Raw genomic sequence first — 26309 nt, forward strand, 5'->3', positions numbered from 1 at the left:
GCACAAACTGGGGGAGGGAGAGAGAGAGAGAAACACAAAATGGAGGAGGGAGAGAGAGAGAGAAACACAAACTGGAGGAGGGAGAGAGAGAGAGAAACACAAACTGGAGGAGGGAGAGAGGGAGAGAAACACAAACTTTAGGAGGGAGAGAGAGAGAAACACAAACTGGAGAGGGAGAGAGAGAGAGAAACACAAACTGGAGGAGGGAGAGAGAGAAACACATACTGGAGGAGGGAGAGAGAGAGAAACACAAATTGGGGGAGGGAGAGTGAGAGAGAAGCACAAACTGGGGGAGGGAGAGAGAGAGAGAAACACAAAATGGGGGAGGGAGAGAGAGAGAGAAACACAATCTGGAGGAGGGAGAGAGAGAGAAACACAAACTGGAGGAGGGAGAGAGAGAGAGAAACACAAACTGGAGGAGGGAGAGAGAGAGAAACTTAAACTGGAGGAGAGAGAGAGAGAAATACAAACTGAGGAGGGAGAGAGAGAGAAACACAAACTGGAGGAGGGAGAGAGAGAGAAACACAAACTGGGGGAGGGAGAGAGAGAGAGAAACACAAACTGGGGGAGGGAGAGAGAGAGAGAAACACAAACTGGGGAGGGAGAGAGAGAGAGAAACACAAACTGGAGGAGCGAGAGAGAGAGAAACACAAACTGGAGAAGGGAGAGAGAGAGAGAAACACAAACTGGGGGAGGGAGTGACAGAGAGAAACACAAACTGGGGGAGGGAGAGAGAGAGAGAAACACAAACTGTAGGAGGGAGAGAGAGAGAGAAACACAAACTAGAGGAGGGAGAGAGAGAGAGAAACACAAACTGGGGAGGGAGAGAGAGAGAAACACAAACGGGAGGAGGGAGAGGGAGAGAGAAACACAAACTGGGGGAGAGAGAGAGAGAGAGAAACACAAACTGGAGGAGGGAGAGAGAGAGAAACACAAACTGGAGGAGGGAGAGAGAGAAACACAAACTGGAGGAGGGAGAGAGAGAGAGAAACACAAACTGGGGGAGGGAGAGAGAGAGAGAAACACAAACTGGAGGAGAGAGAGAGAGAGAAACAGAAACTGGAGGAGGGAGAGAGAGAGAGAAACACAAACTAGGGAGGGAGAGGGAGAGAAAAACAAACTGGGGAGGGAGAGAGAGAGAGAAACACAAATTGGGGCGGGAGAGAGAGAGAGAAACACAAACTGGAGGAGGGAGAGAGAGAGAGAAACACAAACTGGAGGAGGGAGAGAGAGAGAGAAACGCAAACTGGAGGAGGAAGAGAGAGAGAAACACAAACTGGAGGAGGGAGAGAGAGAGAAACACAAACTGGAGGAGGGAGAGAGAGAGAAACACAAACTGGAGGAGGGAGAGAGAGAGAGAAACACAAACTGGTGGAGGGAGAGAGAGAGAAACACAAACTGGAGGAGGGAGAGAGAGAGAGAAAAAAACTGGGGAGGGAGACAGAGAGAGAAACACAAACTGGGGAGGGAGAGAGAGAGAGAAACACAAACTGGAGGATGGAGAGAGAGAGAAACACAAACTGGAGGAGGGAGAGAGAGAGAGAAACAGAAACTGGAGGAGGGAGAGTGAGAGAAACACAAACTGGAGGAGGGAGAGAGAGAGAAACACAAACTGGAGGATGTAGAGAGAGAGAAACACAAACTGGAGGAGGGAGAGAGAGAGAAACACAAACTGGAGGAGGGAGAGAGAGAGAGAAACACAAACTGGTGGAGGGAGAGAGAGAGAAACAAAACTGGAGGAGGGAGAGAGTGAGAAACACAAACTGGAGGAGGGAGAGAGAGAGAGAAACACAAACTGGTGGAGGGAGAGAGAGAGAAACACAAACTGGAGGAGGGAGAGAGTGAGAAACACAAACTGGAGGAGGGAGAGGGAAACACAAACTGGAGGAGAGAGAGAGAGAGAGAATCACAAACTGGAGGAGGGAGAGAGAGAGAAACACAAACTGGAGGAGGGAGAGGGAGAGAGAAACACAAACTGGAGGAGGGAGAGAGAGAGAAACACAAATTGGGGGAGGGAGAGTGAGAGAGAAGCACAAACTGGGGGAGGGAGAGAGAGAGAGAAACACAAAATGGGGGAGGGAGGGAGAGAGAGAAACACAATCTGGAGGAGGGAGAAAGAGAGAAACACAAACTGGAGGAGGGAGAGAGAGAGAGAAACACAAACTGGAGGAGGGAGAGAGAGAGAAACATAAACTGGAGGAGAGAGAGAGAGAAATACAAACTGGAGGAGGGAGAGAGAGAGAAACACAAACTGGGGGAGGGAGAGAGAGAGTGAAACACAAACTGGGGGAGGGAGAGAGAGAGAGAAACACAAACTGGGGAGGGAGAGAGAGAGAGAAACACAAACTGGAGGAGGGAGAGAGAGAGAAACACAAACTGGAGAAGGGAGAGAGAGAGAGAAACACAAACTGGGGGAGGGAGTGAGAGAGAGAAACACAAACTGGGGGAGGGAGAGAGAGAGAGAAACACAAACTGTAGGAGGGAGAGAGAGAGAGAAACACAAACTAGAGGAGGGAGAGAGAGAGAGAAACACAAACTGGGGAGGGAGAGAGAGAGAAACACAAACGGGAGGAGGGAGAGAGAGAGAGAAACACAAACTGGGGGAGAGAGAGAGAGAAACACAAACTGGAGGAGGGAGAGAGAGAGAAACACAAACTGGAGGAGGGAGAGAGAGAAACACAAACTGGAGGAGGGAGAGAGAGAGAAAAACACAAACTGGGGGAGGGAGAGAGAGAGAGAAACACAAACTGGAGGAGGGAGAGAGTGAGAAACACAAACTGGAGGAGGGAGAGAGAGAGAGAAACACAAACTAGGGAGGGAGAGAAAGAGAAAAACAAACTGGGGAGGGAGAGAGAGAGAGAAACACAAATTGGGGCGGGAGAGAGAGAGAGAAACACAAACTGGAGGAGGGAGAGAGAGAGAAACACAAACTGGAGGAGGGAGAGAGAGAGAGAAACGCAAACTGGAGGAGGGAGAGAGAGAGAAACACAAACTGGAGGAGGGAGAGAGAGAGAGAAACACAAACTGGAGGAGGGAGAGAGAGAGAAACACAAACTGGAGGAGGGAGAGAGAGAGAGATAAAAACTGGGGAGGGAGACAGAGAGAGAAACACAATCTGGGGAGGGAGAGAGAGAGAGAAACACAAACTGGAGGAGGGAGAGAGAGAGAAACACAAACTGGAGGAGGGAGAGAGAGAGAAACACAAACTGGAGGAGGGAGAGCGAGAGAAACACAAACTGGAGGAGGGAGAGAGAGAGAAACACAAACTGGAGGATGTAGAGAGAGAGAAACACAAACTGGAGGAGGGAGAGAGAGAGAAACACAAACTGGAGGAGGGAGAGAGAGAGAGAAACACAAACTGGAGGAGGGAGAGAGAGAGAGAAACACAAATTGGAGGAGGGAGAGAGAGAGAGAAACACAAACTGGACGAGGGAGAGAGAGGGAGAAACACAAACTGGAGGAGGGAGAGAGAGAGAGAAACACAAACTGGAGGAGGGAGAGAGAGAGAGAAAAACAAACTGGAGGAGGGAGAGAGAGAGAAACACAAACTGGAGGAGGGAGAGAGAGAGAGAAACACAATATTTAGGAGGCAGAGGGAGAGAAACACAAACTGGAGGAGGGAGAGAGAGAAACACAAACTGGAGGAGGGAGAGAGAGAGAAACACAAACTGGAGGAGGGAGTGAGAGAGAAACACAAACTGGAGGAGGGAGAGAGAGAGAGAAACACAAGCTGAAGGAGGGAGAGAGAGAGAGAAACACAAACTGGAGGAGGGAGAGAGAGAAAGAAACACAAACTGGAGGAGGGAGAGAGAGAGAGAAACACAAACTGGAGGAGGGAGAGAGAGAGAGAAACACAAACTGGAGGAGGGAGAGAGAGAGAGAAACACAAACTGGAGGAGGGAGAGTGAGAGAGAAACACAAACTTTAGGAGGGAGAGAGAGAGAAACACAAACTGGAGGAGGGAGAGAGAGAGAGAAACACAAACTGGAGGAAGGAGAGAGAGAGAGAAACACAAACTGGAGGAGGGAGAGAGAGAGAAACACAAATTGGGGGAGGGAGAGTGAGAGAGAAACACAAACTGGGGGAGGGAGAGAGAGAGAGAAACACAAACTGGGGGAGGGAGAGAGAGAGAGAAACACAAACTGGAGGAGGGAGAGAGAGAGAGTCACAAACTGGAGGAGAGAGAGAGAGAAACACAAACTGGAGGAGGGAGAGATAGAGAAACACAAACTGGGGGAGGGAGAGAGAGAGAGAAACACAAACTGGGGAGGGAGAGAGAGAGAGAAACACAAACTGGAGGAGGGAGAGAGAGAGAGAAACACAAATTGGAGGAGGGAGAGAGAGAGAGAAACACAAACTGGAATAGGGAGAGAGAGAGAGAAACACAAACTGGAGGAGGGAGAGTGAGAGAGAAACACAATGTTTGGGAGGGAGAGAGAGAGAGAAACACAAACTGGAGGAGGGAGAGAGAGAGAGAAACACAAACTGGAGGAGCGAGAGAGAGTGAAACACAAACTGGAGGAGGGAGAGAGAGAGAAAAACACAAGCTGGAGGAGGGAGAGAGAGAGAGAAACACAAACTGGAGGAGGGAGAGAGAGGGAAACACAAACTGGAGGAGGGAGAGAGAGAGAGATACAGAAATTGGAGGAAGGAGAGAGAGAGAAACACAAACTGGAAGAGGGAGAGAGAGAGAGAAACTCAATGTGGAGGAGGCAGAGAGAGAGATACACAAACTGGAGGAGGGAGAGAGAGAGAGAAACACAAACTGGAGGAGGGAGAGAGAGAAACACAAACTGGGGGAGGGAGAGAGATTGGGGCCAAATATGTAACAACATGTCACAACCTGAGGACTGTTTAAAGTTAAGACTGTTTAAAATTAATATTGAACGTACCAAATGAAGTACAAAGACTGTTTAAAATTAATATTGTTTAAAAGTAATATTGTGTGTACCCAACAAATGTCAAATCGATTGACACCGACAGAATGTTGGAAAACTGTAACTTTTTGCTATGTAAGCTTTGGCAATATGGTTCTCTGTAAACTTTCATGCCAATAAAGCATTTGAATTGGAATTGGAATTGGAGTGAAACACAAACTGGAGGAGGGAGAGAGAGAGAGAAACACAAACTGGAGGAGGGAGAGAGAGAGAGAAACAGAAGCTGGAGGAGGGAGAGAGAGAGAGAAACACAAACTGGAGGAGGGAGAGAGAGAGAAACACAAACTGGAGGAGGGAGAGAGAGAGAGAAACACAAACTGGAGGAGGGAGAGAGAGAGAGAAACACAAACTGGAGGAGGGAGAGAGAGAGAGAAACACAAACTGGAGGAGGGAGAGAGGGAGAGAAACACAAACTTTAGGAGGGAGAGAGAGAGAAACACAAACTGGAGGAGGGAGAGAGAGAGAGAAACACAAACTGGAGGAGGGAGAGAGAGAAACACATACTGGAGGAGGGAGAGAGAGAGAAACACAAATTGGGGGAGGGAGAGTGAGAGAGAAGCACAAACTGGGGGAGGGAGAGAGAGAGAGAAACACAAAATGGGGGAGGGAGAGAGAGAGAGAAACACAATCTGGAGGAGGGAAAGAGAGAGAAACACAAACTGGAGGAGGGAGAGAGAGAGAGAAACACAAACTGGAGGAGGGAGAGAGAGAGAAACTTAAACTGGAGGAGAGAGAGAGAGAAATACAAACTGAGGAGGGAGAGAGAGAGAAACACAAACTGGAGGAGGGGAGAGAGAGAAACACAAACTGGGGGAGGGAGAGAGAGAGAGAAACACAAACTGGGGGAGGGAGAGAGAGAGAGAAACACAAACTGGGGAGGGAGAGAGAGAGAGAAACACAAACTGGAGGAGCGAGAGAGAGAGAAACACAAACTGGAGAAGGGAGAGAGAGAGAGAAACACAAACTGGGGGAGGGAGTGAGAGAGAGAAACACAAACTGGGGGAGGGAGAGAGAGAGAGAAACACAAACTGTAGGAGGGAGAGAGAGAGAGAAACACAAACTACAGGAGGGAGAGAGAGAGAGAAACACCAACTGGGGAGGGAGAGAGAGAGAAACACAAACGGGAGGAGGGAGAGGGAGAGAGAAACACAAACTGGGGGAGAGAGAGAGAGAGAGAAACACAAACTGGAGGAGGGTGAGAGAGAGAAACACAAACTGGAGGAGGGAGAGAGAGAAACACAAACTGGAGGAGGGAGAGAGAGAGAGAAACACAAACTGGGGGAGGGAGAGAGAGAGAGAAACACAAACTGGAGGAGGGAGAGAGAGAGAAACACAAACTGGAGGAGGGAGAGAGAGAGAGAAACACAAACTAGGGAGGGAGAGGGAGAGAAAAACAAACTGGGGAGGGAGAGAGAGAAAGAAACACAAATTGGGGCGGGAGAGAGAGAGAGAAACACAAACTGGAGGAGGGAGAGAGAGAGAGAAACACAAACTGGAGGAGGGAGAGAGAGAGAGAAACGCAAACTGGAGGAGGAAGAGAGAGAGAAACACAAACTGGAGGAGGGAGAGAGAGAGAAACACAAACTGGAGGAGGGAGAGAGAGAGAAACACAAACTGGAGGAGGGAGAGAGAGAGAGAGAAAATCTGGGGAGGGAGACAGAGAGAGAAACACAAACTGGGGAGGGAGAGAGAGAGAGAAACATAAACTGGAGGAGGGAGAGAGAGAGAAACACAAACTGGAGGAGGGAGAGAGAGAGAGAAACACAAACTGGAGGAGGGAGAGTGAGAGAAACACAAACTGGAGGAGGGAGAGAGAGAGAAACACAAACTGGAGGATGTAGAGAGAGAGAAACACAAACTGGAGGAGGGAGAGAGAGAGAAACACAAACTGGAGGAGGGAGAGATAGAGAAACACAAACTGGAGGAGGGAGAGAGAGAGAAACAAAACTGGAGGAGGGAGAGAGAGAGAGAAACACAAACTGGAGGAGGGAGAGAGAGAGAAACACAAACTGGAGGAGGGAGAGAGTGAGAAACACAAACTGGAGGAGGGAGAGAGAGGGAAACACAAACTGGAGGAGAGAGAGAGAGAGAATCACAATCTGGAGGAGGGAGAGAGAGAGAAACACAAACTGGAGGAGGGAGAGAGAGAGAGAAACACAAACTGGAGGAGGGAGAGAGAGAGAAACACAAACTGGAGGAGGGAGAGAGAGAGAGAAACACAATATTTAGGAGGCAGAGCGAGAGAAACACAAACTGGAGGAGGGAGAGAGAGAAACACAAACTGGAGGAGGGAGAGAGAGAGAAACACAAACTGGAGGAGGGAGTGAGAGAGAAACACAAACTGGAGGAGGGAGAGAGAGAGAGAAACACAAGCTGAAGGAGGGAGAGAGAGAGAGAAACACAAACTGGAGGAGGGAGAGAGAGAAAGAAACACAAACTGGAGGAGGGAGAGAGAGAGAGAAACACAAACTGGAGGAGGGAGAGAGAGAGAGAAACACAAACTGGAGGAGGGAGAGAGAGAGAGAAACACAAACTGGAGGAGGGAGAGTGAGAGAGAAACACAAACTTTAGGAGGGAGAGAGAGAGAAACACAAACTGGAGGAGGGAGAGAGAGAGAGAAACACAAACTGGAGGAAGGAGAGAGAGAGAGAAACACAAACTGGAGGAGGGAGAGAGAGAGAAACACAAATTGGGGGAGGGAGAGTGAGAGAGAAACACAAACTGGGGGAGGGAGAGAGAGAGAGAAACACAAACTGGGGGAGGGAGAGAGAGAGAGAAACACAAACTGGAGGAGGGAGAGAGAGAGAGTCACAAACTGGAGGAGAGAGAGAGAGAAACACAAACTGGAGGAGGGAGAGATAGAGAAACACAAACTGGGGGAGGGAGAGAGAGAGAGAAACACAAACTGGGGAGGGAGAGAGAGAGAGAAACACAAACTGGAGGAGGGAGAGAGAGAGAGAAACACAAATTGGAGGAGGGAGAGAGAGAGAGAAACACAAACTGGAATAGGGAGAGAGAGAGAGAAACACAAACTGGAGGAGGGAGAGTGAGAGAGAAACACAATGTTTGGGAGGGAGAGAGAGAGAGAAACACAAACTGGAGGAGGGAGAGAGAGAGAGAAACACAAACTGGAGGAGCGAGAGAGAGTGAAACACAAACTGGAGGAGGGAGAGAGAGAGAAAAACACAAGCTGGAGGAGGGAGAGAGAGAGAGAAACACAAACTGGAGGAGGGAGAGAGAGGGAAACACAAACTGGAGGAGGGAGAGAGAGAGAGATACAGAAATTGGAGGAAGGAGAGAGAGAGAAACACAAACTGGAAGAGGGAGAGAGAGAGAGAAACTCAATGTGGAGGAGGCAGAGAGAGAGATACACAAACTGGAGGAGGGAGAGAGAGAGAGAAACACAAACTGGAGGAGGGAGAGAGAGAAACACAAACTGGGGGAGGGAGAGAGATTGGGGCCAAATATGTAACAACATGTCACAACCTGAGGACTGTTTAAAGTTAAGACTGTTTAAAATTAATATTGAACGTACCAAATGAAGTACAAAGACTGTTTAAAATTAATATTGTTTAAAAGTAATATTGTGTGTACCCAACAAATGTCAAATCGATTGACACCGACAGAATGTTGGAAAACTGTAACTTTTTGCTATGTAAGCTTTGGCAATATGGTTCTCTGTAAACTTTCATGCCAATAAAGCATTTGAATTGGAATTGGAATTGGAGTGAAACACAAACTGGAGGAGGGAGAGAGAGAGAGAAACACAAACTGGAGGAGGGAGAGAGAGAGAGAAACAGAAGCTGGAGGAGGGAGAGAGAGAGAGAAACACAAACTGGAGGAGGGAGAGAGAGAGAAACACAAACTGGAGGAGGGAGAGAGAGAGAGAAACACAAACTGGAGGAGGGAGAGAGAGAGAGAAACACAAACTGGAGGAGGGAGAGAGAGAGAGAAACACAAACTGGAGGAGGGAGAGAGGGAGAGAAACACAAACTTTAGGAGGGAGAGAGAGAGAAACACAAACTGGAGGAGGGAGAGAGAGAGAGAAACACAAACTGGAGGAGGGAGAGAGAGAAACACATACTGGAGGAGGGAGAGAGAGAGAAACACAAATTGGGGGAGGGAGAGTGAGAGAGAAGCACAAACTGGGGGAGGGAGAGAGAGAGAGAAACACAAAATGGGGGAGGGAGAGAGAGAGAGAAACACAATCTGGAGGAGGGAAAGAGAGAGAAACACAAACTGGAGGAGGGAGAGAGAGAGAGAAACACAAACTGGAGGAGGGAGAGAGAGAGAAACTTAAACTGGAGGAGAGAGAGAGAGAAATACAAACTGAGGAGGGAGAGAGAGAGAAACACAAACTGGAGGAGGGGAGAGAGAGAAACACAAACTGGGGGAGGGAGAGAGAGAGAGAAACACAAACTGGGGGAGGGAGAGAGAGAGAGAAACACAAACTGGGGAGGGAGAGAGAGAGAGAAACACAAACTGGAGGAGCGAGAGAGAGAGAAACACAAACTGGAGAAGGGAGAGAGAGAGAGAAACACAATCTGGGGGAGGGAGTGAGAGAGAGAAACACAAACTGGGGGAGGGAGAGAGAGAGAGAAACACAAACTGTAGGAGGGAGAGAGAGAGAGAAACACAAACTACAGGAGGGAGAGTGAGAGAGAAACACCAACTGGGGAGGGAGAGAGAGAGAAACACAAATGGGAGGAGGGAGAGGGAGAGAGAAACACAAACTGGGGGAGAGAGAGAGAGAGAGAAACACAAACTGGAGGAGGGTGAGAGAGAGAAACACAAACTGGAGGAGGGAGAGAGAGAGAGAAACGCAAACTGGAGGAGGAAGAGAGAGAGAAACACAAACTGGAGGAGGGAGAGAGAGAGAAACACAAACTGGAGGAGGGAGAGAGAGAGAAACACAAACTGGAGGAGGGAGAGAGAGAGAGAAAAAATCTGGGGAGGGAGACAGAGAGAGAAACACAAACTGGGGAGGGAGAGAGAGAGAGAAACATAAACTGGAGGAGGGAGAGAGAGAGAAACACAAACTGGAGGAGGGAGAGAGAGAGAGAAACACAAACTGGAGGAGGGAGAGTGAGAGAAACACAAACTGGAGGAGGGAGAGAGAGAGAAACACAAACTGGAGGATGTAGAGAGAGAGAAACACAAACTGGAGGAGGGAGAGAGAGAGAAACACAAACTGGAGGAGGGAGAGAGAGAGAGAAACACAAACTGGAGGAGGGAGAGAGAGAGAAACAAAACTGGAGGAGGGAGAGAGAGAGAGAAACACAAACTGGAGGAGGGAGAGAGAGAGAAACACAAACTGGAGGAGGGAGAGAGTGAGAAACACAAACTGGAGGAGGGAGAGAGAGGGAAACACAAACTGGAGGAGAGAGAGAGAGAGAATCACAAACTGGAGGAGGGAGAGAGAGAGAAACACAAACTGGAGGAGGGAGAGGGAGAGAGAAAAACAAACTGGAGGAGGGAGAGAGAGAGAGAAACACAAACTGGAGGAGGGAGAGAGAGAAACACAAACTGGAGGAGGGAGAGAGAGAGAAACACAAATTGGGGGAGGGAGAGTGAGAGAGAAGCACAAACTGGGGGAGGGAGAGAGAGAGAGAAACACAAAATGGGGGAGGGAGAGAGAGAGAGAAACACAATCTGGAGGAGGGAGAAAGAGAGAAACACAAACTGGAGGAGGGAGAGAGAGAGAGAAACACAAACTGGAGGAGGGAGAGAGAGAGAAACACAAACTGGAGGAGGGAGAGAGAGAAACACAAACTGGAGGAGGGAGAGAGAGAGAAAAACACAAACTGGGGGAGGGAGAGAGAGAGAGAAACACAAACTGGAGGAGGGAGAGAGAGAGAAACACAAACTGGAGGAGGGAGAGAGAGAGAGAAACACAAACTAGGGAGGGAGAGAAAGAGAAAAACAAACTGGGGAGGGAGAGAGAGAGAGAAACACAAATTGGGGCGGGAGAGAGAGAGACAAACACAAACTGGAGCAGGGAGAGAGAGAGAAACACAAACTGGAGGAGGGAGAGAGAGAAACACAAACTGGAGGAGGGAGAGAGAGAGAAACACAAATTGGGGGAGGGAGAGTGAGAGAGAAGCACAAACTGGGGGAGGGAGAGAGAGAGAGAAACACAAAATGGGGGAGGGAGAGAGAGAGAGAAACACAATCTGGAGGAGGGAGAAAGAGAGAAACACAAACTGGAGGAGGGAGAGAGAGAGAGAAACACAAACTGGAGGAGGGAGAGAGAGAGAAACATAAACTGGAGGAGAGAGAGAGAGAAATACAAACTGGAGGAGGGAGAGAGAGAGAAACACAAACTGGGGGAGGGAGAGAGAGAGAGAAACACAAACTGGGGGAGGGAGAGAGAGAGAGAAACACAAACTGGGGAGGGAGAGAGAGAGAGAAACACAAACTGGAGGAGGGAGAGAGAGAGAAACACAAACTGGAGAAGGGAGAGAGAGAGAGAAACACAAACTGGGGGAGGGAGTGAGAGAGAGAAACACAAACTGGGGGAGGGAGAGAGAGAGAGAAACACAAACTGTAGGAGGGAGAGAGAGAGAGAAACAAAAATTGAGGAGGGAGAGAGAGAGAGAAACACAAACTGGGGAGGGAGAGAGAGAGAAACATAAACGGGAGGAGGGAGAGAGAGAGAGAAACACAAACTGGGGGAGAGAGAGAGAGAAACACAAACTGGAGGAGGGAGAGAGAGAGAAACACAAACTGGAGGAGGGAGAGAGAGAAACACAAACTGGAGGAGGGAGAGAGAGAGAAAAACACAAACTGGGGGAGGGAGAGAGAGAGAGAAACACAAACTGGAGGAGGAAGAGAGAGAGAAACACAAACTGGAGGAGGGAGAGAGAGAGAGAAACACAAACTAGGGAGGGAGAGAAAGAGAAAAACAAACTGGGGAGGGAGAGAGAGAGAGAAACACAAATTGGGGCGGGAGAGAGAGAGACAAACACAAACTGGAGGAGGGAGAGAGAGAGAAACACAAACTGGAGGAGGGAGAGAGAGAGAGAAACACAAACTGGAGGAGGGAGAGAGAGAAACACAAACTGGAGGAGGGAGAGAGAGAGAGACACAAATTGGGGGAGGGAGAGTGAGAGAGAAGCACAAACTGGGGGAGGGAGAGAGAGAGAGAAACACAAAATGGGGGAGGGAGAGAGAGAGAGAAACACAATCTGGAGGAGGGAGAAAGAGAGAAACACAAACTGGAGGAGGGAGAGAGAGAGAGAAACACAAACTGGAGGAGGGAGAGAGAGAGAAACATAAACTGGAGGAGAGAGAGAGAGAAATACAAACTGGAGGAGGGAGAGAGAGAGAAACACAAACTGGGGGAGGGAGAGAGAGAGAGAAACACAAACTGGGGGAGGGAGAGAGAGAGAGAAACACAAACTGGGGAGGGAGAGAGAGAGAGAAACACAAACTGGAGGAGGGAGAGAGAGAGAAACACAAACTGGAGAAGGGAGAGAGAGAGAGAAACACAAACTGGGGGAGGGAGTGAGAGAGAGAAACACAAACTGGGGGAGGGAGAGAGAGAGAGAAACACAAACTGTAGGAGGGAGAGAGAGAGAGAAACAAAAATTGAGGAGGGAGAGAGAGAGAGAAACACAAACTGGGGAGGGAGAGAGAGAGAAACATAAACGGGAGGAGGGAGAGAGAGAGAGAAACACAAACTGGGGGAGAGAGAGAGAGAAACACAAACTGGAGGAGGGAGAGAGAGAGAAACACAAACTGGAGGAGGGAGAGAGAGAAACACAAACTGGAGGAGGGAGAGAGAGAGAAAAACACAAACTGGGGGAGGGAGAGAGAGAGAGAAACACAAACTGGAGGAGGAAGAGAGAGAGAAACACAAACTGGAGGAGGGAGAGAGAGAGAGAAACACAAACTAGGGAGGGAGAGAAAGAGAAAAACAAACTGGGGAGGGAGAGAGAGAGAGAAACACAAATTGGGGCGGGAGAGAGAGAGACAAACACAAACTGGAGGAGGGAGAGAGAGAGAAACACAAACTGGAGGAGGGAGAGAGAGAGAGAAACGCAAACTGGAGGAGGGAGAGAGAGAGAAACACAAACTGGAGGAGGGAGAGAGAGAGAGAAACACAAACTGGAGGAGGGAGAGAGAGAGAAACACAAACTGGAGGAGGGAGAGAGAGAGAGAAAAAAACTGGGGAGGGAGACAGAGAGAGAAACACAATCTTGGGAGGGAGAGAGAGAGAGAAACACAAACTGGAGGAGGGAGAGAGAGAGAAACACAAACTGGAGGAGGGAGAGAGAGAGAAACACAAACTGGAGGAGGGAGAGCGAGAGAAACACAAACTGGAGGAGGGAGAGCGAGAGAAACACAAACTGGAGGAGGGAGAGAGAGAGAAACACAAACTGGAGGATGTAGAGAGAGAGAAACACAAACTGGAGGAGGGAGAGAGAGAGAAACACAAACTGGAGGAGGGAGAGAGAGAGAGAAACACAAACTGGAGGAGGGAGAGAGAGAGAAACAAAACTGGAGGAGGGAGAGAGAGAGAGAAACACAAGCTGGAGGAGGGAGAGAGAGAAACACAAACTGGAGGAGGGAGAGAGAGAGAGAAACACAAACTGGAGGAGGGAGAGAGAGAAACACAAACTGGAGGAGGGAGAGAGAAACAAAAACTGGAGGAGGGAGAGAGAGAGAGAAACACAAACTGGAGGAGGGAGAGAGAGAGAGAAACACAAACTGGAGGAGGGAGAGAGAGAGAGAAACACAAACTGGAGGAGGGAGAGAGAGAGCGAAACACAAACTGGAGGAGGGAGAGAGAGAGAAACACAAACTGGAGGAGGGAGAGAGAGAGAGAAACACAAACTAGAGGAGGGAGAGAGAGAGAGAAACACAAACTGGGGGAGGGAGAGAGAGAGAAACACAAACTGGAGGAGGGAGAGAGAGAGAAACACAAACTGGAGGAGGGAGAGAGAGAGATACACAAACTGGAGGAGGGAGAGAGAGAGAAAAACAAACTGGAGGAGGGAAAGAGAGAGAGAAACACAAACTGGAGGAGGGAGAGAGAGAGAAACACAAACTGGAGGAGGGGAAGAGAGAGAGAAACACAAACTAGGGAGGGAGAGACAGAGAAAAACAAACTGGGGAGGGAGAGAGAGAGAGAAACACAAATTGGGGCGGGAGAGAGAGAGAGAAACACAAATTGGAGGAGGGAGAGAGAGAGAAACACAAACTGGAGGAGGGAGAGAGAGAGAGAAACGCAAACTGGAGGAGGGAGAGAGAGAGAAACACAAACTGGAGGAGGGAGAGAGAGAGAGAAACACAAACTGGAGGAGGGAGAGAGAGAGAAACACAAACTGAAGGAGGGAGAGAGAGAGAGAAACACAAACTGGAGGAGGGAGAGAGAGAGAGAAACACAAACTGGGGGAGGGAGAGAGAGAGAAACACAAACTGGAGGAGGGAGAGAGAGAGAGAAACACAAACTGGGGGAGGGAGAGAGAGAGAGAAACACAAACTGGGGAGGGAGAGAGAGAGAAACACAAACTGGAGGAGGGAGAGAGAGAGAGAAACACAAACTGGGGGAGGGAGAGAGAGAGAAACACAAACTGGAGGAGGGAGAGAGAGAGAAACACAAACTGGAGGAGGGAGAGAGAGAGATACACAAACTGGAGGAGGGAGAGAGAGAGAAAAACAAATTGGAGGAGGGAAAGAGAGAGAGAAACACAAACTGGAGGAGGGAGAGAGAGAGAGACACAAACTGGAGGAGGGAGAGAGAGAGAAACACAAACTGGGGGAGGGAGAGAGAGAGAGAAACACAAAATGGGGGAGGGAGAGAGAGAGAGAAACACAAACTGGAGGAGGGAGAGAGAGAGAGAAACACAAACTGGAGGAGGGAGAGAGAGAGAAACACAAACTGGAGGAGGGTGAGAGAGAGAGAAACACAAACTGGAGGAGGGAGAGAGAGAGAGAAACACAAACTGGAGGAGGGAGAGAGAGAGAAACACAAACTGGAGGAGGGAGAGCGAGGGAAACACAAACTGGAGGAGAGAGAGAGAGAGAAACACAAACTGGAGGAGGGAGAGAGAGAGAAACACAAACTGGAGGAGGGAGAGGGAGAGAGAAAAACAAACTGGAGGAGGGAGAGAGAGAGAGAAACACAAACTGGAGGAGGGAGGGAGAGAAACACAAACTGGAGGAGGGAGAGAGAGAGAGAAACACAAACTGGAGGAGGGAGAGAGAGAAACACAAACTGGAGGAGGGAGAGAGAAACACAAACTGGAGGAGGGAGAGAGAGAGAAACACAAACTGGAGGAGGGAGAGAGAGCGAAACAAACTGGAGGAGGGAGAGAGAGAGTGAAACACAAACTGGAGGAGGGAGATAGGGAGAGAAACACAAACTGGAGGGGGGAGAGAGGGAGAAACACAAACTGGAGGAGAGAGAGAGAAACACAAACTGGGGAGGGAGAGTGAGAGAGAAACACAAACTGGAGGAGGGAGAGAGAGAGAGAAACACAAACTGGAGGAGGGAGAGAGAGAGAGAGACAAACTGGAGGAGGGAGAGAGAGAGAGAAACACAAACTGGAGGAGGGAGAGAGAGAGAGAAACACAAACTGGAGGAGGCAGAGAGAGAGCGAAACACAAACTGGAGGAGGGAGAGAGAGAGAAACACAAACTGGAGGAGGGAGAGAGAGAGAGACACAAACTGGAGGAGGGAGACAGAGAGAAACACAAACTGGGGGAGGGAGAGAGAGAGAGAAACACAAAATGGGGAGGGAGAGAGAGAGAGAAACACAAACTGGAGGAGGGAGTGAGAGAGAGAAACACAAACTGGAGGAGGGAGAGAGAGAGAAACACAAACTGGAGGAGGGAGAGAGAGAGAGAAACACAAACTGGGGGAGGGAGAGAGAGAGAAACACAAACTAGAGGAGGGCGAGAGAGAGAGAAACACAAACTGGAGGAGGGAGAGAGTGAGAAACACAAACTGGAGGAGAGAGAGAGAGAAATACAAACTGGAGGAGGGAGAGAATGAGAAACACAAACTGGAGGAGGGAGAGACAGAGAGAAGCACAAACTTGAGGAGGGAGAGTGAGAGAGAAACACAAACTGGAGGAGGCAGAGAGAGAGAAACACAAACTGGAGGAGGGAGAGAGAGAGAGAAACACAAACTGGGGAGGGAGAGAGAGAGAAACACAAACTGGAGGAGGGAGAGAGAGAGGGAAACACAAACTGGAGGAGGGAGAGAGAGAGATACACAAACTGGAGGAGTGAGAGAGAGAGAGAAAAACAAACTGGAGGAGGGAAAGAGAGAGAGAAACACGAACTGGAGGAGGGAGAGAGAGAGAGACACAAACTGGAGGAGGGAGAGAGAGAGAAACACAAACTGGGGAGGGAGAGAGAGAGAGGAACACAAAATGGGGGAGGGAGAGAGAGAGAGAAACACAAACTGGAGGAGGGAGAGACAAAATTGGAGACAAACGCACCGATTTCTTCACCCAGAGAAGAGGCGTCCGGCAGGGCTGCAATTTGAGCCCGACCCTGTTCAACATATACATAAATGAATTAGCAGACATGCTGGAGCAAAGCGAGTCACCAGGTCTCCGTCTCCTGGATGGAGAAGTGAAATCCCTGTTCTATGCGGACGACCTGGTTCTGCTGTCTCCCACAGAACAGGGATTACAGCAACAACTAGACCTACTCGACAAATACTGCCAAAATTGGGCTTTAACAGTAAATCTAAAAAAAAACAACATCATGATTTTTCAAAAAAGGCCCAGATGTCAGGAAAACAAATACCAGTTTACCCTCAGTGATACCACTATAGGACACACTATGAGCTACACCTACCTTGGTCTAACTATTACAGCATCAGGGAGCTTCAACATAGCAGTGAATGCACTAAAAGAAAAAGCCCGAAGAGCCCTATATGCAATAAAAAGAAAATTCTACAACATCCAAATCCCAATCAAAATCTGGCTCAAAATATTTGACAGCATAATCCTGCCCATTGCACTGTACGGTAGTGAAGTATGGGGCCCGCTAAATCACCAAAGCTACACTAAATGGGAAAAACACACAATAGAAGCCCTACATGCAGAATTCTGCCGAAGCATCCTTCGCATCCAAAGAAAAACGCCAACAAATGCATGCAGAGCCGAACTAGGCAGATACCCACTGATAATAAACATCCAAAAACGAGCACTAAACTTCCTAAATCACCTCAAATCTAGCTCCCCAGACACCCTTCATTTCAAAGCCTTTCAGACCCAAGAGCTAAACCCAGAAAAGAGTCCCCTGAGTCAGCTGCTGCTGAAATTAAGTACTCAGCCGGACCCTAACCAGCCCCAGACCAACACAGCCGTCCAAACACCAATCCGAGTGAACCAAATCATTAAACAATGCAAAGAAACCTACCTGGAACATTGGAACAAAATAACCGAAAGCCAAAGCAGATTAGAATGTTACCGGGCCCTAAAAAGAGAATATAAACTGGCAGACTACCTCACGACCATTAGAGACACAAAACAGAGACAGACCCTCACCAGGTACAGACGAAGCGACCACCAACTGGAAATTGAAAAAGGCAGATACAAGAAATCCTGGCAGCCTAGAGAGAATAGAATATGCGAACAATGTCTGGCCGGCGAGGTTGAAACAGAAATGCATTTCCTCCTAAAATGCGAAAAATTCAACACATCAAGAAACATATTATTCAACAAGCTAAGCCAAACAACCCCAGATTTCAAGGAATTAGATGACCTGTCAAAATTGAGATTAGTCCTCGGAGAAGGAGACAGACCATACCTTGGCGCCAAATATGGAACAACATGTCACAACCTGAGGACTGTTTAAAATTAAGACTGTTTAAAATTAATATTGAACGTACCAAATGAAGTACAAAGACTGTTTAAAATTAATATTGTTTAAAAATAATATTGTATGTACCCAACAAATGTCAAACCGATTGACACCTACAGAATGTTTGAAAATGTACCTTTTTGATATGTAAGCTTTGGCAATATGGTTCTCTGTAAACTTTCATGCCAATAAAGCATTTGAATTTGAATTTGAATTTGAGAGAAACACAAACTTGGGTGGGAGAGTGAGAGAGAGAGAAACACAAACTGGAGGAGGGAGAGTGAGAGAGAAACACAAACTGGGGAGGGAGAGAGAGCGAGAAACACAAACTGGGGAGGGGAGAGAGAGAGAAACACAAACTGGGGAGGGGGAGAGAGAGAGAAACACAAACTGGGGAGGGAGAGAGAGAGAGAAACACAAACTGGAGGAGGGAGACAGAGAGAGAAACACAAACTGGAGGAGGGAGAGAGAGGGAAACACAAACTGGAGGAGGGAGAGAGAGAAAAACACAAACTGTGGGAGGGAGAGAGAGAGAAACACAAACTGGGGGAGGGAGAGAGCGAGAGAAGCACAAACTGGAGGAGGGAGAGAGAGAGAACAACACAAACTGGGGGAGGGAGAGAGAGAGAGAAACACAAACTGGGGGAGGGAGAGAGAAAGAAACACAAACTGGGGGAGGGAGACAGAGAAGAACACCAAATGGGGGAGGAAGAGAGAGAGAGAAACACAAACTGGAGGAGGGAGAGAGAGAGAGAAACACAAACTGGAGGAGGGAGAGAGAGAGTGAAACACAAACTGGGGGAGGGAGAGAGAGAGAGAAACACAAACTGGGGAGGGAGAGAGAGAGAGAAACACAAACTGGAGGAGGGAGAGAGAGAGAAACACAAACTGGAGAAGGGAGAGAGAGAGAGAAACACAAACTGGGGGAGGGAGTGAGAGAGAGAAACACAAACTGGGGGAGGGAGAGAGAGAGAGAAACACAAACTGGGGGAGGGAGAGAGAGAGAGAAACACAAACTAGAGGAGGGAGAGAGAGAGAGAAACACAAACTGGGGAGGGAGAGAGAGAGAAACACAAACGGGAGGAGGGAGAGAGAGAGAGAAACACAAACTGGGGGAGAGAGAGAGAGAAACACAAACTGGAGGAGGGAGAGAGAGAGAAACACAAACTGGAGGAGGGAGAGAGAGAAACACAAACTGGAGGAGGGAGAGAGAGAGAAAAACACAAACTGGGGGAGGGAGAGAGAGAGAGAAACACAAACTGGAGGAGGGAGAGAGTGAGAAACACAAACTGGAGGAGGGAGAGAGAGAGAGAAACACAAACTAGGGAGGGAGAGAAAGAGAAAAACAAACTGGGGAGGGAGAGAGAGAGAGAAACACAAATTGGGGCGGGAGAGAGAGAGAGAAACACAAACTGGAGGAGGGAGAGAGAGAGAAACACAAACTGGAGGAGGGAGAGAGAGAGAGAAACGCAAACTGGAGGAGGGAGAGAGAGAGAAACACAAACTGGAGGAGGGAGAGAGAGAGAGAAACACAAACTGGAGGAGGGAGAGAGAGAGAAACACAAACTGGAGGAGGGAGAGAGAGAGAGATAAAAACTGGGGAGGGAGACAGAGAGAGAAACACAATCTGGGGAGGGAGAGAGAGAGAGAAACACAAACTGGAGGAGGGAGAGAGAGAGAAACACAAACTGGAGGAGGGAGAGAGAGAGAAACACAAACTGGAGGAGGGAGAGCGAGAGAAACACAAACTGGAGGAGGGAGAGAGAGAGAAACACAAACTGGAGGATGTAGAGAGAGAGAAACACAAACTGGAGGAGGGAGAGAGAGAGAAACACAAACTGGAGGAGGGAGAGAGAGAGAGAAACACAAACTGGAGGAGGGAGACAGAGAGAAACAAAACTGGAGGAGGGAGAGAGAGAGAGAAACACAAACTGGAGAAGGGAGAGAGTGAGAAACACAAACTGGGGGAGGGAGAGACAGAGAGAAACACAAACTGGAGGAGGGAGAGAGAGAGAGAAACACAAATTGGAGGAGGGAGAGAGAGAGAGAAACACAAACTGGACGAGGGAGAGAGAGGGAGAAACACAAACTGGAGGAGGGAGAGAGAGAGAAAAACACAAACTGGAGGAGGGAGAGAGAGAGAGAAACACAAACTGGAGGAGGGAGAGAGAGAGAAACACAAACTGGAGGAGGGAGAGAGAGAGAGAAACACAATATTTAGGAGGCAGAGGGAGAGAAACACAAACTGGAGGAGGGACAGAGAGAAACACAAACTGGAGGAGGGAGAGAGAGAGAAACACAAACTGGAGGAGGGAGTGAGAGAGAAACACAAACTGGAGGAGGGAGAGAGGGAGAGAAACACAAGCTGAAGGAGGGAGAGAGAGAGAGAAACACAAACTGGAGGAGGGAGAGAGAGAAAGAAACACAAACTGGAGGAGGGAGAGAGAGAGAGAAACACAAACTGGAGGAGGGAGAGAGAGAGAGAAACACAAACTGGAGGAGGGAGAGAGAGAGAGAAACACAAACTGGAGGAGGGAGAGTGAGAGAGAAACACAAACTTTAGGAGGGAGAGAGAGAGAAACACAAACTGGAGGAGGGAGAGAGAGAGAGAAACACAAACTGGAGGAGGGAGAGAGAGAGAAACACAAACTGGAGGAGGGAGAGAGAGAGAAACACAAATTGGGGGAGGGAGAGTGAGAGAGAAACACAAACTGGGGGAGGGAGAGAGAGAGAGAAACACAAACTGGAGGAGGGAGAGAGAGAGAATCACAAACTGGAGGAGAGAGAGAGAGAAACACAAACTGGAGGAGGGAGAGATAGCGAAACACAAACTGGGGGAGGGAGAGAGAGAGAGAAACACAAACTGGGGAGGGAGAGAGAGAGAGAAACACAAACTGGAGGAGGGAGAGAGAGAGAGAAACACAAATTGGAGGAGGGAGAGAGAGAGAGAAACACAAACTGGAATAGGGAGAGAGAGAGAGAAACACAAACTGGAGGAGGGAGAGTGAGAGAGAAACACAATGTTTGGGAGGGAGAGAGAGAGAGAAACACAAACTGGAGGAGGGAGAGAGAGAGAGAAACACAAACTGGAGGAGCGAGAGAGAGTGAAACACAAACTGGAGGAGGGAGAGAGAGAGAAAAACACAAGCTGGAGGAGGGAGAGAGAGAGAGAAACACAAACTGGAGGAGGGAGAGAGAGGGAAACACAAACTGGAGGAGGGAGAGAGAGAGAGATACAGAAATTGGAGGAAGGAGAGAGAGAGAAACACAAACTGGAAGAGGGAGAGAGAGAAACACAAACTGGGGGAGGGAGAGAGATTGGGGCCAAATATGTAACAACATGTCACAACCTGAGGACTGTTTAAAGTTAAGACTGTTTAAAATTAATATTGAACGTACCAAATGAAGTACAAAGACTGTTTAAAATTAATATTGTTTAAAAGTAATATTGTGTGTACCCAACAAATGTCAAATCGATTGACACCGACAGAATGTTGGAAAACTGTAACTTTTTGCTATGTAAGCTTTGGCAATATGGTTCTCTGTAAACTTTCATGCCAATAAAGCATTTGAATTGGAATTGGAATTGGAGTGAAACACAAACTGGAGGAGGGAGAGAGAGAGAGAAACACAAACTGGAGGAGGGAGAGAGAGAGAGAAACAGAAGCTGGAGGAGGGAGAGAGAGAGAGAAACACAAACTGGAGGAGGGAGAGAGAGAGAAACACAAACTGGAGGAGGGAGAGAGAGAGAGAAACACAAACTGGAGGAGGGAGAGAGAGAGAGAAACACAAACTGGAGGAGGGAGAGAGAGAGAGAAACACAAACTGGAGGAGGGAGAGAGGGAGAGAAACACAAACTTTAGGAGGGAGAGAGAGAGAAACACAAACTGGAGGAGGGAGAGAGAGAGAGAAACACAAACTGGAGGAGGGAGAGAGAGAAACACATACTGGAGGAGGGAGAGAGAGAGAAACACAAATTGGGGGAGGGAGAGTGAGAGAGAAGCACAAACTGGGGGAGGGAGAGAGAGAGAGAAACACAAAATGGGGGAGGGAGAGAGAGAGAGAAACACAATCTGGAGGAGGGAGAGAGAGAGAAACACAAACTGGAGGAGGGAGAGAGAGAGAGAAACACAAACTGGAGGAGGGAGAGAGAGAGAAACTTAAACTGGAGGAGAGAGAGAGAGAAATACAAACTGAGGAGGGAGAGAGAGAGAAACACAAACTGGAGGAGGGAGAGAGAGAGAAACACAAACTGGGGGAGGGAGAGAGAGAGAGAAACACAAACTGGGGGAGGGAGAGAGAGAGAGAAACACAAACTGGGGAGGGAGAGAGAGAGAGAAACACAAACTGGAGGAGCGAGAGAGAGAGAAACACAAACTGGAGAAGGGAGAGAGAGAGAGAAACACAAACTGGGGGAGGGAGTGAGAGAGAGAAACACAAACTGGGGGAGGGAGAGAGAGAGAGAAACACAAACTGTAGGAGGGAGAGAGAGAGAGAAACACAAATTACAGGAGGGAGAGAGAGAGAGAAACACCAACTGGGGAGGGAGAGAGAGAGAAACACAAACGGGAGGAGGGAGAGGGAGAGAGAAACACAAACTGGGGGAGAGAGAGAGAGAGAGAAACACAAACTGGAGGAGGGTGAGAGAGAGAAACACAAACTGGAGGAGGGAGAGAGAGAAACACAAACTGGAGGAGGGAGAGAGAGAGAGAAACACAAACTGGGGGAGGGAGAGAGAGAGAGAAACACAAACTGGAGGAGGGAGAGAGAGAGAAACACAAACTGGAGGAGGGAGAGAGAGAGAGAAACACAAACTAGGGAGGGAGAGGGAGAGAAAAACAAACTGGGGAGGGAGAGAGAGAAAGAAACACAAATTGGGGTGGGAGAGAGAGAGAGAAACACAAACTGGAGGAGGGAGAGAGAGAGAGAAACACAAACTGGAGGAGGGAGAGAGAGAGAGAAACGCAAACTGGAGGAGGAAGAGAGAGAGAAACACAAACTGGAGGAGGGAGAGAGAGAGAAACACAAACTGGAGGAGGGAGAGAGAGAGAAACACAAACTGGAGGAGGGAGAGAGAGAGAGAAAAAATCTGGGGAGGGAGACAGAGAGAGAAACACAAACTGGGGAGGGAGAGAGAGAGAGAAACATAAACTGGAGGAGGGAGAGAGAGAGAAACACAAACTGGAGGAGGGAGAGAGAGAGAGAAACACAAACTGGAGGAGGGAGAGTGAGAGAAACACAAACTGGAGGAGGGAGAGAGAGAGAAACACAAACTGGAGGATGTAGAGAGAGAGAAACACAAACTGGAGGAGGGAGAGAGAGAGAAACACAAACTGGAGGAGGGAGAGAGAGAGAGAAACACAAACTGGAGGAGGGAGAGAGAGAGAAACACAAACTGGAGGAGGGAGAGAGAGAGAGAAACACAAACTAGGGAGGGAGAGGGAGAGAAAAACAAACTGGGGAGGGAGAGAGAGAAAGAAACACAAATTGGGGTGGGAGAGAGAGAGAGAAACACAAACTGGAGGAGGGAGAGAGAGAGAGAAACACAAACTGGAGGAGGGAGAGAGAGAGAGAAACGCAAACTGGAGGAGGAAGAGAGAGAGAAACACAAACTGGAGGAGGGAGAGAGAGAGAAACACAAACTGGAGGAGGGAGAGAGAGAGAAACACAAACTGGAGGAGGGAGAGAGAGAGAGAAAAAATCTGGGGAGGGAGACAGAGAGAGAAACACAAACTGGGGAGGGAGAGAGAGAGAGAAACATAAACTGGAGGAGGGAGAGAGAGAGAAACACAAACTGGAGGAGGGAGAGAGAGAGAGAAACACAAACTGGAGGAGGGAGAGTGAGAGAAACACAAACTGGAGGAGGGAGAGAGAGAGAAACACAAACTGGAGGATGTAGAGAGAGAGAAACACAAACTGGAGGAGGGAGAGAGAGAGAAACACAAACTGGAGGAGGGAGAGAGAGAGAGAAACACAAACTGGAGGAGGGAGAGAGAGAGAAACAAAACTGGAGGAGGGAGAGAGAGAGAGAAACACAAACTGGAGGAGGGAGAGAAAGAGAAACACAAACTGGAGGAGGGAGAGAGTGAGAAACACAAACTGGAGGAGGGAGAGAGAGGGAAACACAAACTGGAGGAGAGAGAGAGAGAATCACAAACTGGAGGAGGGAGAGAGAGAGAAACACAAACTGGAGGAGGGAGAGGGAGAGAGAAAAACAAACTGGAGGAGGGAGAGAGAGAGAGAAACACAAACTGGAGGAGGGAGAGAGAGAAACACAAACTGGAGGAGGGAGAGAGAGAGAAACACAAATTGGGGGAGGGAGAGTGAGAGAGAAGCACAAACTGGGGGAGGGAGAGAGAGAGAGAAACACAAAATGGGGGAGGGAGAGAGAGAGAGAAACACAATCTGGAGGAGGGAGAAAGAGAGAAACACAAACTGGAGGAGGGAGAGAGAGAGAGAAACACAAACTGGAGGAGGGAGAGAGAGAGAAACATAAACTGGAGGAGAGAGAGAGAGAAATACAAACTGGAGGAGGGAGAGAGAGAGAAACACAAACTGGGGGAGGGAGAGAGAGAGAGAAACACAAACTGGTGGAGGGAGAGAGAGAGAGAAACACAAACTGGGGAGGGAGAGAGAGAGAGAAACACAAACTGGAGGAGGGAGAGAGAAACACAAACTGGAGAAGGGAGAGAGAGAGAGAAACACAAACTGGGGGAGGGAGTGAGAGAGAGAAACACAAACTGGGGGAGGGAGAGAGAGAGAGAAACACAAACTGTAGGAGGGAGAGAGAGAGAGAAACACAAACTAGAGGAGGGAGAGAGAGAGAGAAACACAAACTGGGGAGGGAGAGAGAGAGAAACACAAACGGGAGGAGGGAGAGAGAGAGAGAAACACAAACTGGAGGAGGGAGAGAGAGAGAAACACAAACTGGAGGAGGGAGAGAGAGAAACACAAACTGGAGGAGGGAGAGAGAGAGAAAAACACAAACTGGGGGAGGGAGAGAGAGAGAGAAACACAAACTGGAGGAGGGAGAGAGAGAGAAACACAAACTGGAGGAGGGAGAGAGAGAGAGAAACACAAACTAGGGAGGGAGAGAAAGAGAAAAACAAACTGGGGAGGGAGAGAGAGAGAGAAACACAAATTGGGGCGGGAGAGAGAGAGACAAACACAAACTGGAGGAGGGAGAGAGAGAGAAACACAAACTGGAGGAGGGAGAGAGAGAAACACAAACTGGAGGAGGGAGAGAGAGAGAAACACAAATTGGGGGAGGGAGAGTGAGAGAGAAGCACAAACTGGGAGAGGGAGAGAGAGAGAGAAACACAAAATGGGGGAGGGAGAGAGAGAGAGAAACACAATCTGGAGGAGGGAGAAAGAGAGAAACACAAACTGGAGGAGGGAGAGAGAGAGAGAAACACAAACTGGAGGAGGGAGAGAGAGAGAAACATAAACTGGAGGAGAGAGAGAGAGAAATACAAACTGGAGGAGGGAGAGAGAGAGAAACACAAACTGGGGGAGGGAGAGAGAGAGAGAAACACAAACTGGGGGAGGGAGAGAGAGAGAGAAACACAAACTGGGGAGGGAGAGAGAGAGAGAAACACAAACTGGAGGAGGGAGAGAGAGAGAAACACAAACTGGAGAAGGGAGAGAGAGAGAGAAACACAAACTGGGGGAGGGAGTGAGAGAGAGAAACACAAACTGGGGGAGGGAGAGAGAGAGAGAAACACAAACTGTAGGAGGGAGAGAGAGAGAGAAACAAAAATTGAGGAGGGAGAGAGAGAGAGAAACACAAACTGGGGAGGGAGAGAGAGAGAAACATAAACGGGAGGAGGGAGAGAGAGAGAGAAACACAAACTGGGGGAGAGAGAGAGAGAAACACAAACTGGAGGAGGGAGAGAGAGAGAAACACAAACTGGAGGAGGGAGAGAGAGAAACACAAACTGGAGGAGGGAGAGAGAGAGAAAAACACAAACTGGGGGAGGGAGAGAGAGAGAGAAACACAAACTGGAGGAGGGAGAGAGAGAGAAACACAAACTGGAGGAGGGAGAGAGAGAGAGAAACACAAACTAGGGAGGGAGAGAAAGAGAAAAACAAACTGGGGAGGGAGAGAGAGAGAGAAACACAAATTGGGGCGGGAGAGAGAGAGACAAACACAAACTGGAGGAGGGAGAGAGAGAGAAACACAAACTGGAGGAGGGAGAGAGAGAGAGAAACACAAACTGGAGGAGGGAGAGAGAGAGAAACACAAACTGGAGGAGGGAGAGAGAGAGAGAAACACAAACTGGAGGAAGGAGAGAGAGAGAAACACAAACTGGAGGAGGGAGAGAGAGAGAGAAAAAAACTGGGGAGGGAGACAGAGAGAGAAACACAATCTTGGGAGGGAGAGAGAGAGAGAAACACAAACTGGAGGAGGGAGAGAGAGAGAAACACAAACTGGAGGAGGGAGAGAGAGAGAAACACAAACTGGAGGAGGGAGAGCGAGAGAAACACAAACTGGAGGAGGGAGAGCGAGAGAAACACAAACTGGAGGAGGGAGAGAGAGAGAAA

Source organism: Somniosus microcephalus, chromosome 2, assembly GCF_052327205.1.
Source record: "Somniosus microcephalus isolate GS21.2 chromosome 2, FLI_Smic_1.0, whole genome shotgun sequence".
NCBI classification, from domain to species: Eukaryota; Metazoa; Chordata; class Chondrichthyes; order Squaliformes; family Somniosidae; genus Somniosus; species Somniosus microcephalus.